This window comes from Silene latifolia, chromosome 6 (assembly GCF_048544455.1).
Source record: "Silene latifolia isolate original U9 population chromosome 6, ASM4854445v1, whole genome shotgun sequence".
Classification (NCBI taxonomy): Eukaryota; Viridiplantae; Streptophyta; class Magnoliopsida; order Caryophyllales; family Caryophyllaceae; genus Silene; species Silene latifolia.
Genome location: NC_133531.1, coordinates 96,045,500 through 96,059,874, shown reverse-complemented (window position 1 = coordinate 96,059,874; position 14,375 = coordinate 96,045,500). Strand labels below are relative to the sequence as shown.

The 14,375-nt window shown below is 34.8% G+C and overlaps 1 long non-coding RNA gene across 2 annotated transcripts; it reads left to right on the top strand.

The window, feature by feature from the left end:
• Nucleotides 1-302: 302 nt before the first annotated feature.
• On the top strand, nucleotides 303-2,204 carry LOC141658872 (uncharacterized). 2 transcript variants are annotated; one of them, XR_012549492.1, is made up of 3 exons: nucleotides 303-1,380; nucleotides 1,512-1,591; nucleotides 1,996-2,204. It is a non-coding gene; the product is annotated as an uncharacterized LOC141658872 (long non-coding RNA). The 2 variants fall into 2 exon arrangements; XR_012549491.1 differs by lacking the exon at nucleotides 303-1,380 and having other exon boundaries at nucleotides 1,503-1,591.
• The last annotated feature ends 12,171 nt before the right edge of the window (nucleotides 2,205-14,375 follow it).

The window sequence follows — 14,375 nt, the reverse complement described above, 5'->3', positions numbered from 1 at the left end:
TCACATGCATATGAATGAATTGTGCATCATATTGAAGAAAATAAATATCATAGATCTGAGGCTTCCATGAAATCCATACCCTACCTCCAGTGTGGTAAGTATTATTAGTTGACACACTCCACTCATGAAAAATTTTATTAACAGCATTATTCAACACTACTACAATAAAAGCATATAGCGGCGCTTCTATTGCAACGCTTGGTAAGAAAACCGCTTACTTGGGTCAGTAAAGCCCAAAAATAAGGCGCTATTCTAGAAGCGCCCCAAGTCCTATATTCCCAATTCCGAAAATTGAAAACTCACAAACGCGGGACTGGAATTTCATTCAAGCGCCATCACTTCCTCTCGCTAAAACAAAACCCGTTCCAAGGAAATTAAAACTACAATTTTCATCGCCATTGAGGAGTTCTACCGCTGTCATTGTGAGATTTAAGGAATTAAACTATTGTCTGATATTGGAATTAGGTATGTATTCTATAATTTTTTTTCCCATCATAGTTAATTGGGGGTTTCATAATTTTTTGACAAATTTGATTCTTTCTTTTTGTTACAACTTGGATTATGCTTACTGGATTAAGAAAACACAAGAGTTTTAGCCATTATACATATCTTTTCATTCGTTTTTAGCAAATCAAATAGAGTGCTTAGGTTTGCTTATGAATTTTCCTGATAAATTAGGGATCTTTTTTTATTAGGGTTGTTAATTATGCTTTAATAAAAATTATGAAGATCTATGGGTTTGTTGATTCACTTTGATGATTTGATTGTGTCAATAGGCGACGATATGCCTAATTTTGATAATTGTTGTTTGAGTCTCTTTTAGCAGGTATTGAGCTTGTGATGTGTTCACAATTTTTGGTCTCATATTGTATATGCCAGTGGAGATTTTTTTTCTGGATTAATGGAGTGAGACTATACCTGGACACACTCATCAAATATGTTTAGATAGCTAATACTTCTGAATCAATATTTTTCATTGTTCAGATAGCTCATGTTGATTAATACGAGTAACTGTTTTGGCTGCTACATAGATTATAGAACACGAATTGACCTTGCTATCCTTATTCCTTTTCAACTACTGCGTATATAATTACATAACCAAATGATGAGTTTATGAGCAGAACATACATTTTTGTTTACATGATCAGATAATGTACAGGTATGTTCTAAGGCAAATCTTTACATAAACAAGCTAAATATTGGGATTAATTATAAGTATTATCCGTTATCTTTTAAAGTTCCTTATTTTCCTTCTTTTAAGTTTTGTATGTACTTCAATATTCATGGATTTTTTTACATGTGTTAGGTGAAATTGCAAAAGCTAAGAGTTTATGGGTTGACTGAAACTTACAGAGTAGCTCTTGTAAGGAAATTGTAGTTGTAAGTCTTGTAACAATGACAGGAATGGGGTTTATATCTAAGTACGTTTTGATTATCAGTCTTGTTTGCTATAAGTGTGCTTATTATTATTCATTTGTTTACTCCAATGCTACTCTTATCATTGATTGCAGGAAGCTCCAACTGTATCTAACATTGAAATGACATATTTCTTGAGAAAGTGCACCCAGTTCTCACTCTTAAACCGTAAGAAGTGAGTAAATGTAATGGAGTATTTCTGTATTTGTCAGAATCTAGTCTAGTCTAAAGTAATGTGAGTTTGTTATTCTTACTATACTATAACTAAGAATGAGCTACCGAAGTTTATTTTGGGAGCACTTGAATATCTGGTTTGGTACTAGTTTGATTTTTTTTCGTCTTTGTTGCTTGTTTCCGTTTCAAGACGGATTGTCCTTTTCGTTTGGTTGTGTACTCTGGCACTGATCCTATTCCCAGTATGTGATTTTCTACGTCTTGATCATTTAATATCAAATCTTAGTGTATGTAATTGTATCTTGAACTTTGATCATGGCCATATGTCCAAGATTGCTTGTTTTTAGAAGAAAACTTAATTACTGAACTTTGGTTGTATTAATTTTGTTTTATTGTTTATTGCAGATTAATGGTTGAAACAAGACCAGAAAATTTGCAATGAGGATGTGGAATGAAATTTACAGATCAAGTAGAGTCACAGACTAGTACATAGGCTATATTTCTTGTATAGTTATTTTCTCATATTTCGACCGTGGATTGGAAAATATATGTATATTATGCTTATATGATTAATATTTCAATACAAAATTGAATTTACATTACTTTAATAAAAAGTTGTCTTTTGCAATTTTTCTTAGGCGTGGTTAGCGTATATTAGGATACTATAATGGTTATTAGAAGATACCCAAAGAAAATTATCCTGGCACCTGAACCATCGTTACCAAAATCTAACAACGCTTAAAATGCGCTGCCATTCTCTATGAAAAGCGCGTCAAATTTCGCGGTGCTTTTTTTTTTAGTTTATACCGACGCTAATAATAAGCGTCTCAATAAGTGGTAGCGGCACGAGCTAAGCCGGCGCTTTTTAGAGCGTTGGTAAAGCCCCTCCCGACGCTAAATAGCGCCGCCAAAAACCATTATAAAGTGTCGCTAAAATCCAGTTTTGTAGTAGTGCAAATTACCTGGCTTGATCTTGGTCTCTAACAAACCAAACAGCCCTACATTATTAGCATGGAGGAAATTATTCATACACTTTTGTTTCTCCTCCTTATTCATCCCTCTTACATTCCAAAAACCTATATTCATTGATTAAGGTTTGAGGAGTCATTACCATTAATGCCAATGCCTTTCTTAGGAGAGCAGGATCCACTCAAAATCTCCATATAAGGTGGGGAACTTTGGCTAACTCTGTTGACATTATCTATACCCTGTCTAGTGGCCTTCAATTGCCTGACAGGGGACATTGATCCATCTCCATTCCCAACAACCTTAAGCTCAGGGGTTTTTTCTATATCAACCACTACTGTTGTTGCTGCTTTGTTATTCTACAGGTCCTTAGAACCACTGGTTCCTGCCTTTATTGCTTGTACAACAGGCTTCATCTGGATAGGTCTCCACACCATCTGAGGTGGAGCAGGTTTGCCTTTCTGATTACTCTTCCTGCAATTTTTCATTTCATGACCAATATGTTTGCACTTGGTACATATGCTGGGTTTCCATTCATACTCTATATCAATACTGACCATACACTGATTTTCATCTAGGAACTTAATTTTTTCTGGGAATTTCTGTCCTAGTTGTAATTCTACCATCACCCTTGCAAAACCTAGTCTAGTTTTTAGTTATATTGGAGTATCACTCTTAATGAATTTACCAACTAGGCTTGCAAATTTAGGGAGACTATTTCCCCAAAATTTGAGAGGTAAATTGTGCCATCTGATCCAACCTGGCACAGATTTCACTTCATCTTTTGTTGATTTCACATCTGGCTGCCATGGCTTAAGGATCAAAGGTTTGTTGTCAAAAAAGAAAATGCCCACTCCCTAGTACAACTTGTTTCATTTTCTCAGTTTGGAATCTAGCAAGGAAAACCCCATTGGATAAAAATGAGATTTTATCAATAACATACTTGTTCCAAATCCTTTTTAGGAAACCCTCGAGGACCTGCCAAAGGGGATTGGCCCCTACAATGAATCCAATCACTGCCTGCTGCCAATATTCCAATTCAGATTGAACGTCTTCTTTGGTCAATTGGACTAATTCCTCTGGTTCTTCTTCCATAATTTGGATAATCTTTCGTCCCTGAATATTGAACCAAGCCTCATCCTGGACCTGGTCTTGGTCATCCTCAGATGCAGATTCTGCTTCAACATCTTCCATCATGGAATCATCCAAGTCAAAAGAGGCCACGCCAGTCACCTCATGAATACTTTTGAATTTTTGGCCTTCATCAACTCTGGTAGACTTGATAATAGCCTGGTTCATCATTTGAACTATGTAGACTAAGCAGCTCATATGAGTTATAATCAACATCATCACCAACATCAACATTCAAATCATCCACATCTCTTATACCAGGCTGTTTATCTTCCTCAACTCCCAAAATTTTCTCAACTCCTTCTAATATAGCATCCCCTTCATTGTCATTGTCTAAAAATAAATCTTCTTTATATTCTGAATTTGACACACCATCATCACTGAGATTAGTGTCACTCTTATCTGAATCACCGAACTCAACAGCTGCTGCTTTTTCAGATGCTACCTTTCTTGTCATCCTCTTCCCCTTTCCTTTGTTTCTAACAGCAACAGATTTATCCTCATCCCCTTGTTTTTGTCAGAGACAACAGGCTTCTCCTTCCCCTTAACTTCCTTCCCTTTTGCCTTTGCCTTACCTTTACCAATGATAACAACTTTCTCCTCGCCTTTGTTCTTCTCAGTGACAACACCCTTTCCCTTATCACTCACAACACTCTCCTTACCTTTAGCTTTAGCAGATACAACCTGAGCTTTCTCCTTATTTTTAGCAGCACTCACAGCTTCTTTCTCAACAACAACAATACTTTCAGTTGACTCTTGAATAAACAATTTCCTTCTAGGTGGAAGTTTACCAGGTCTCCCCACTACTACAGATACAGTCTATAACAACGGGTAAAAACCGTTGTAAAAAGAAAAAGCGGACGTTGTTAAAGCGGCCGTTGTAAAAGGTATTTACAACGGTTAGGTTATTTACTTAAACCGTTGTCGAAAGTATTCACCACGGTTAAAATCCGTTGTTGTTGCATGTAAGCCGTTGTGGAAAGTGTTTCAAAAATTTGGTGGGAATAATATAACAACGGATGTCATATGAATAACCGTTGTTGTAACTTTCCCTCCAAAATTGTGAAGACTTTTAACAACGGGTATATGCTAAATACCCGTTGTTGAAATTTGTAGTAACAACGGTTCTTCGTTTAAAACCCGTTGTTGTAACTTTCCCTCCAAAATTGTGAAGACTTTTAACAACGGTTCTTCGTTTAAAATCTGTTGTTGAATATTATGCGCGGGTATTTGTGAAAGGTATTTACAACGGTTCCTATTGTAAAACCTGTTGTTGAATATTATGGCGGGTATTTGTGTAGGGTATTCACAACGGTTTTTTTTAGTAACCGTTTTTATTACGAACTCCTAATGTTTTTAAAAATTAAATTTGTTTCATGCCATTCAAAACCTCGCATATATCAAGAAAGACCATATATCAAAGATCAAGATAAATCACAAATTGGGTTCATCAACTCAATAGATTCAATTCAACCACAACAAAGATCATATATATATATATATATATATATATATATATATATATATATATATATATATATATATAGTAAAGTTCTAATGAGTCCACCATATATTTTGAGTCCCTAAGTCCTCACTACATCCCTTGGATATCCCACTAAGGATGGTTGAGATTGAAAGCAAAAAAGTATACTTAACACTAATGAGTTTCCTATACACTAATTAATCCACTTTATCTCTCTAGCTTTAATTATACATTCACTAATGGATTAATTATACACAAAAAAATTTTTTGAGCATAATTTTTTTTTTTTGACTGAAACTTTTATACAAATGTTACTACACTTTCACTGTTTTAAAAGTGTAATTTCAACGGAAAAAAGTGTAATTTCAACGGAAAAAATTGCGGTTTGACGGATTTTATTTTGAAATTTCAACGGAAAAAATTTTGAAGTTTATGAAAATTTTGTTAACATTTTTCCTGTTTCGTTTTTTTTTCATTTTTTTTTCGAGACAAGTTTTTGACATTTTAGGATTTTACGAGTGTAATTCTAACAGCAAAAAGTGTAATTTTAAGGAATGTTTTAATTTTTTGTAATTTTATCACAACTTATTGTAATTTTAGCATTTTTCGAGTGTTATTTTAACGACAAAAAGTGTTATTTTAGTCAAGGAAAGTGTAATTTCATTCCAATGAGAGTGTTATTTTAGTCCAGGAAAGTATTTTTTTAGTCCAGGCAAATGTAATTTCAGTCCAATGAGAGTGTAATTTTAGTCCAGAAAAGTGTAATTTTAGTCCAGAAAAGTATAATTTCAGTCCACCGAGAATGTAATTTTAGTCCATTGAGAGTGTAACATTAGTCTAATGAGAATATGAGAATATGACCAAGTCCATGGAGAGTGTAACATTAGTCCAATAGTAGTAAGAGTAATTCTAGCAGAAAAAAGTGTAATTCTAACAGGAAAAAGTGTAATTCTAACAACAAAAAGTGTAATTTTAATAGAAATAAGTGTTATTCTAGCAAAAAAAAGTATAATTTTAACAGAAAAAGTGTAATTTTAATGAAGAAAAGTGTAATTTTAACAGAAAAAAATGCAATTCTAACAGAAAAAAGTGTAATTCTAACAACAAAAAGTGTAATTTTAGCCGAAAAAAAGTGTTATTCTAACAAAAAAAAAGTGTAATTCTAACAGAAAAAAAGTGTAATTCTAACAGAAAAAAGTGTAATTCCAACAACAACAAAAATATAATTCTAACAGAAAAAAGTGTAATTTTAATGGAGAAAAGTGTAATTTTAACAGAAACAAGTGTAATTCTAACAGAAAAAAGTGTAATTTTAATTGAAATAAGTATAATTTTAATAGAAACAAGCATAAAATGGAGTAAAAATATCGCATGAAAACATTGGAGGCGGGAATTTCAAAATTTGAATTTTGAAATTATTGGAAGCATAATTTTTAGCACACAATAGGTAAATTTAAACAAAATAAATTAAAAAATCGAAATAAAAATATAAATGCGAGAGTTTTAGCACACAATGTGTAATTTTTAGCACACAAGACGAATTAAAAGTGTAATTCTAACAACAAAAAGTGTAATTTTAGCCGAAAAAAGTGTTATTCTAGCAAAAAAAGTGTAATTTTAATGGAGAAAAGTGTATTTTTAACAGAAAAAAAGTGTAATTCTAACAGAAAAAAGTGTAATTCTAACAACAAAAAGTGTAATTTTAATAAAAAAAGTGTAATTCTAATGTAAAAAAAGGTGTAATTCTAAGAAAAAGTGTAATTTTAATGAAAAAAAGTGTAATTCTAATAAAAAATCAGAACTTAACAAAAGTAAGAGAAAAAGACGAGATCTTGAAAGAAAAACAAAAAACGTGTTATTCATCTACAAACCAAAACAAACAAATATGACACAAACAAGTATGACACAAACAGACGGAGGGACATAAATATGACATAAAACATTAGAGGCGGGATTTTCAAAATTTGAATTTTGAAATCACATAAAACATTAGAGGCGGGATTTTCAAATTTTGAATTTTGAAATCATTAGAGGCAGAATTTTTAGCACACAATATGTAAATTTAAACAAATAAAATTACAAAAACGAAATAAAAGACACAAAATAAATAACAAAAACATAAAACAAAACAAAACAAAAAACAAACAAACAAAACAACCAAAATAAAAGACACAAAATAAATAACAAAAACATAAAACAAAACAAAAAATAAAACAAACAAAACAATCAAACAACCCACTGATAAACACAAAAGAAACACAAAAACAAAAAAACAAAACAAAAAATAAAAAACAAAAAACAAGGTGGTGTCGGGTTGTTGGTGGTTGTGCATGGCGGGTGGCGGCATTGGTGAAGGCGGCAGAAACAGAAGGGAGGAGGAAGGCGGTTGTGTCGGTGGTGAGGTGGAAAGAGGCGGCAGTAGGGGTGTTGTCGGTGGGTGCGTGGGGGTAGTGTGGGTGGTGCGGGTTTGTGTGGGTGGTGCAGTGGGGGTGGTGGTGCGGGTAGTGTGGGTGGTGCGGGTAGTGTGGGTGGTGCGGGTTTTTTTGGGTGTTTTTTTTGTTTTTTCAGATTTGTGTGGGTTTTTTAGAGAGGGGATTTAATTTGGTTTTTGGGAGAGAATTCTATTGTGAGATGAGGGATTGTATTGTGAGATGATGGAAGAATGAAGTAGAGAGATAAAAGAAAAGCTATATATATTAAATTAGTGAGAAATTAGAGATTAATTAGTTTAGTAGAGAGAGAGAGTGTTAAACACCTTATTAAACACACTTTTTGTGTTTCAATCTCAACCCTCCATCTCTCCCATTCAATGGTCATAAGGAGGACTTATGGACTCACACTTAGGAGGTGGACTTACTAGATCTTAACACTATATATATATATATATATATATATATATATATATATATATATATATATATATACTTACAAGGAGTTAAATTTACATGTACTAATCATTCCCTAACTTCAACAAAAAATTTAATAATAAGCTGATCTAAGCTCTGAGTATCATGCATTTAGCCTTCAACATTGCTATGTTCTAAGACGTATTTGCCCAACAGGTCCCTTGCCTCGTCTATATCTAAACTTTTGTACTGTTGAAGGTCTTGTGACGGGTTGATTACATACTGCGGAAAAAACAAAGACAAGACATTATTGTAACAACATCAAATATTGCATAGCAACATCATAGTATAGCAGCAAGCAAGACAACATCAGCTCTAATTTAAAAAAAGTAATAAACACATTATTAAATTACTAACCTTTTCTGGAATAAGGATATATCTTCGCGTAATAATCTCCAACATGAACCGACAAACGTAGTATCCACATTGTATGTTATCCGGCTAGCGAGGGACCTATTATTACATAAAAACAAACAGACGAGAGAAGGCTCACATCAGAATCTTGAACTTTAGGTATTGTATTAGTATTAAACACAGATTTTTGCATTTAAGGTATTGTATATTAGCACGTACCCCTGTTATCGTAATAAAAGTAGGGCCATCATCAGAATCTTTCGTGGGTTGATCCTACTCGTTAGCTCTTTTCTTCTCAAAGGCCCTTTTTTTTTAAAAAAAAAAAAGAGGCAGAAACTCATTTTTTTAGGGGCAAAAATGAGGTTTTTGCTATAAATAAAAATTGAAAATGTTATTATAAATAAATCAGTATTATAAACTTACTTAATAATCAAGCGCTTAAAAGTCTCGCTTGGTGGATTATGTATTGAGTCCAACCAAAATACTTTCTTCTTCGTCGGCATGATGGCTGCTAGCACCCAATGAGTCCTATATCAAGAGACACATCATCATTATTAACAAGTACATATATTAGTTATGAAAATGCAATTGTAGGGGGAAACATAATATTAATTTGTTTATTACCCTTTTTCATTATAAGGGGCAAAAACCAGCTTCTTGTTTGTCGCCAATTGCTGAGCAATATAATCTACCCGATCTTCGAACGAAAAAATCGAGATAAACATAGATAAAGTATAGGGGCACAGGAATCCGTATTGATCAGATGGAATCTTCTTCTCGGGGATCACTCTCAATTTCAATATCCTACATTATTACGGTATTAATTCCGGTATTTAAAACACTATCTAGTAGTCAGAATATTAGAATATGAAATTATTTATTAAGAAGCTTACTTCATCCAAACAAATAGGTGTTGGACATCAATCTCGTCTAGGCCAGCCCAAATGGCTAGCATATCCCATGACATAAGTGCTTCGCGCTCAACCCCTTGAATATGCTCCTCGAGCGGAATAATTATCAATTGCTCGTTGCCTATGCGATCGCAAGCCTCCTCATGCAGTTTCCTCATCGTCACCGTTCTTACTTTTTGCATGTAATCCTTCCCAGAATATTTTGTGGAGTTTAAACTCCTAACATCTTTCAGTTTGGGGAAATAATGATTCTTTGATTTTGTGCTACTACCACCAGCCTACACATGTAGATACTTAAAATAATAAAAACTCCAAAGGTAACATACCCTAGCTAGCTAGTTGGAGTAATAAAAATAAAAGTGTACTTAACTAAATACCTCATCAACCTGCTCTTTCAATGATGAGGTAGTAGTAGCAGGTATGACTGGGGACTTAGGCTTATCCGTCTTTTTTGTCGCCTACACAAAATTTCCATGCTTTTTAGAAATACTGACAAAATATAAATAAAGGGAGGTTTTCATAAAAATGGAGAAGTTAATTAAATACCTCATCAAGTTGTTGTCTGGACGAGGTAGTTGGTATGTCCGGGGACTTAGGCTTATCCGCCTTAGCCGGCTTTTTTGTTCCCTACAAAAAATGTCCATGCTTTTTAGAAATACAGAAACAAAAAAAAATTAAAGGGAGGTTTTCATAAAAATGGAGAAGTTAATTAAATACCTCATCAAGTTGTTGTCTCGACGAGGTAGTTGGCATGTCTGTGGACTTAGGCTTATCCGCCAAAGCCGACTTTTTTGTTCCCTACAAAAAAAAATAACATATAAAAACATTATTCAACAATTAAAAATTTAACATATATATAAAGGTATTTCTTCTAACCCCCACTGCTTTCGGCTGAGGCGGAGACGAACGAGCCAAGAAGATGTGAGATTCAGGCCATTGGATGAAACTTCCAACCGCATCTCCCAGAATGGTAATGTCGTCACGAAGTGGGACAGGCAGTTGAAAGTTTTCATGGCCGGGTAAGACTTCAGTTATCTCCACTTTTCTATGATTCGGCAAAAGTTTTTCGCCATGAACAACCACTACGCTTTCATTCTTGATTTGGTGGGCACTTCTACGAGAGCCCGGCGAACACGCATATGGTTTATCGAATTTAGGTCGCAAGAAGAATAATCGGCCTCTTGTTTACGGCCTCAAGAATACACATACATTATTATATCCCAAAATTTAATAGAATTCATATAAATTTAACTAATTAAACACTTCATGCATACCTTACTGAAAACAGTGAACTGACTTGAAGGGGATGTATGATGTTTTCAATCAGCCGTCTTCTCAAGTTGCATCTCCTTTTCAGACCCATTATTTACCTAATAAAATTAACCAATGGTACGATGTCAGAAGTTATAGCATTAGAGCTGGCAGGGAACACACCCCCTGATCTTACCCAAAAACAAAAGAAAAGAAAAATAAGGAAGTATTAGGTACCTGATCGGCTTTAGTTGTTATAACTTCAGAAGCATTAGGTACCTGATCTTTCTGAATCTCGTTGACCGATACTTCCTTCTCATGTATTGCCAAGGTAGAAGTGTTCTCGGCCTATTGACCAATCTGTTGTACCTTATTACCCCCTTTATAAATGACATCCTCCATCATCTTCACTTCTTCTTCGGAAAGCTTGCCTCCAGCATTCAACTTTAGTAGTACGGATGCCATTAACTGAAGTTGCGTGCCAAGAATGTAATGTTTCAGCAATTTTTATCCCAACAATAACATGTGAATTGAACTTAAATGAAAATAATAGAATAAATGGTACCATGTCAGCCTTCTCAGGCTTAGTCTTCCTTTTCTTCTTTATCGGGGCAGTTGTCCAATAATATTTCGTTACTCCAACCTGTAACGGGACGCCCCTCAATCGACCTGGATGTTCGGGTCGGCCGATCGCTCTAGCAAGAACGTCATCACGACCACTGGGAGTGAATTTCCCTTCTTCTACCTCCTTCAATACGTTGTCCTATAATATATTAAATAAACTTCAAATTATATTTGTGACTAAAATAATAAAGTTAGTAATGAACTCGTCTTAATAAAATAATGCTTACTATGTTGGCCAACACTTCCTCATCATATTTGTCACGCGACCGGGATCCTTTAGGCGTGTGCCCTTCTTTAAAAGTTACATGCCGATCCAAGTTGGTCCTTCCCTTTGCCACCTACACATTAACATGGTAACTGTTATACATGTAAATGTGTATCAAGTCCAAGTGTGATTAAAAAAATCAAGTCTCACAGGGGAATGCATGCTACTTACGAGGTTCTCTTCTATCTTTCTCAGAATCGCCTCGAGAACCATACCATTTCCCCTTCTTGCATGAAATGTTAGCACGATTTCTTCTGCTAACGGCCTTCAAATAATTATATAAAAGCGCAAGTAGATGAGATAATAAAAAGATTATATAAAGAACTCGTTAATTAAAAAAATGATAAGTAAATCGTTAAAAGGCGAGGATATTTAACCTGAAACTTATCACTAGTTCTCATCTCTTTGAAAAGATCCCATTGCTCCTGACTGATGGTGGGACACTTATTGTCTCCCGGTGGGTTCTTATGCATCTCCCCCGTTGCCTTGTCCATATACAACCAATCCCTAGCAACGTCACACTTCCACTGCCTTAGGGCATCCCCTGCCTTATGCAATAAATACTTATCATGGCATTCATCGGCAATATCAAAGGCTTCCTTTACACGAGCCAAGTATAACTTCCTCAATTTTGGATTCAAATTTCTAATGTCATCTAAATGGATAGACACAAACTGTCTTGTGCAACATCCAATCCAACTGGATAAAAAACCCGCATTTGGACTAGTAGGGAAACCCTTCGAGCTCCATGTTATTTCAAGTGGCTCTTTAGCGGCTATAGCTGCAAGGGCTTGCGGGCACTTCTTAGCACCCCTCTCACCAGGCTTATTATCCCCAGGCTTATTATTCTTTTGACTTCTTTTCCGTTTTTCACCCATGATAATCCTAAAACCCAAATATGAATGAAATAGGAAATGAACAACTTAACAACGTCATGCAGAGTATTATCTAAAACCCTAAACCCTAATAGGAATGAAAATTTAAAACAACAGATTGAGCTTCTAAAATCCTAAACCCTAATAAGAGGAGTGAAGTAGATGATGAGGTATGATAATGATAACAAAGAAGACGAAAAAAAAACAGATGCATGAAAAAGAAAAAAGATGATCGTCTTAAAACCCTAATGACGAAATACAAAATTAAAGTGAACATACCTGATGATGATGATAAAGAGAACGAGCAGGATGATAAGGGAAGGCAACGGAATCTGGGCGTCGGAAACTGGGCGACGGACGGCAACGAGAATGTAGAAAGCGAGGAAGAGAGAATAATAAACTCAGGATACCAACGGTTGAACTGGTGTTGTGTGTGTTTGTGTGGTATGCTGTATGTGTTTGTAAATTAGTTTTTTATTAAGACAAACTATTGACAACGGGTCCTCAAAACAAAACCGTTGTTATATATTAATAACAACGGGTCAATAAAAGTCAATCGTTGTCAAAACTTTATTACAACGGTTAAAATATACCCGTTGTAATATATTTTCACCAAATTTGCGCCAAAATGAAATATGTCTAAAAAATCAATGACAACGGGTAGGGATACTACACCCGTTGTTGAAAGTAATAACAACGGGTGATATAACTATAACTGTTGTTGATAGTAATAACAACGGGTGATGTAAATATAACCGTTGTTGAAAGTAATAACAACGGGTAATTTTAATATAACCGTTGTTATTGTTGAACTTTTTTTTTTAAATTACTGTAATTCCATTACCGTCCAAACCTGTAACAATACATACTTTAATGTGAAGCACCATATACTTTAACATTATTCAAAGAATTTTAACACCAAAGATCCACATCTAATAATAAGATCAAGAAAATAAGAAAACACCAGCATGCATGCATACTGCATGTCTACAGGATTTACCATGCCATGCAAATTTGGGAATCTTTATTTAACAATGACCATTATTGGTTCTATTGGCTTTTTAAAGCTACCAAAAGCTAAAGACATACAACACATCTCAAACTTGCTATAAATTCAGGCATCCCATTAGCTCCCCACAACTCACAAATAAATTAAACCATCAAATTACTGGTCTGAAAATGACTCAAAATGTTGGTCGTCCATATCACTGTGTCCTGATGAACCATCTCAGGATCGGGGACGTTTCTTGGATGTCATAAATTCTTCGTTAACCCAAATACCTTCACCATGGTCATCACGCATATAGATGCTTTCAGTGTCCTCATGATCAGTGTCAATATCGTTGAAATAGGATACAGTGGTAGAGTGATCCATTCCCTCAAAAACGACATCCTGATCATCATCACCATTATCGAATGAACTACTCCTTCTACTCCTTATAGACAGTACAACATACCACTTCTTATCCATAGGATCGGTGACATAGAACACTTGTTTAGCTTGGGATGCCATTATGAAAGGATCATCCTTATTATTGCCAACCTTACCTAGATTGACCAACGTAAATCCCATCTTATCCTTTCGGACACAATGGAGGTTGTTATCAACCCAGTTACATCGAAACAAAGGCATTGTGAAATCAATGTAATCTAGTACCAATATTTCTTGAATAACACCATAATAAAGTCATTTTCCCCAAATAGGTTTTTTATCTTTTGAAGTAGCAAAGTGCATTGCCTCAAATTCAGAACTCACACCACTATTTTGCATTGTGCTCAACTCATCTTGCTCGCGGGTATAAAAAGTATATCCATTAATGGCAAAACTGCTGTAAAAGGTGACCCTGGCATTTGGACCTAAACCAAGACGTAGTAACCTAGGAGAGATGTCATCACCAGTTTGATTCGTACACTCTAAGACAATATTCCTAAACCACTCTGCAAATGTCTTCGTATGCTCGTTTGCAATCCACTTCTCGGTCTTGTTTGGGTAATCGTATTTGAGCTCATCTTTGTGTT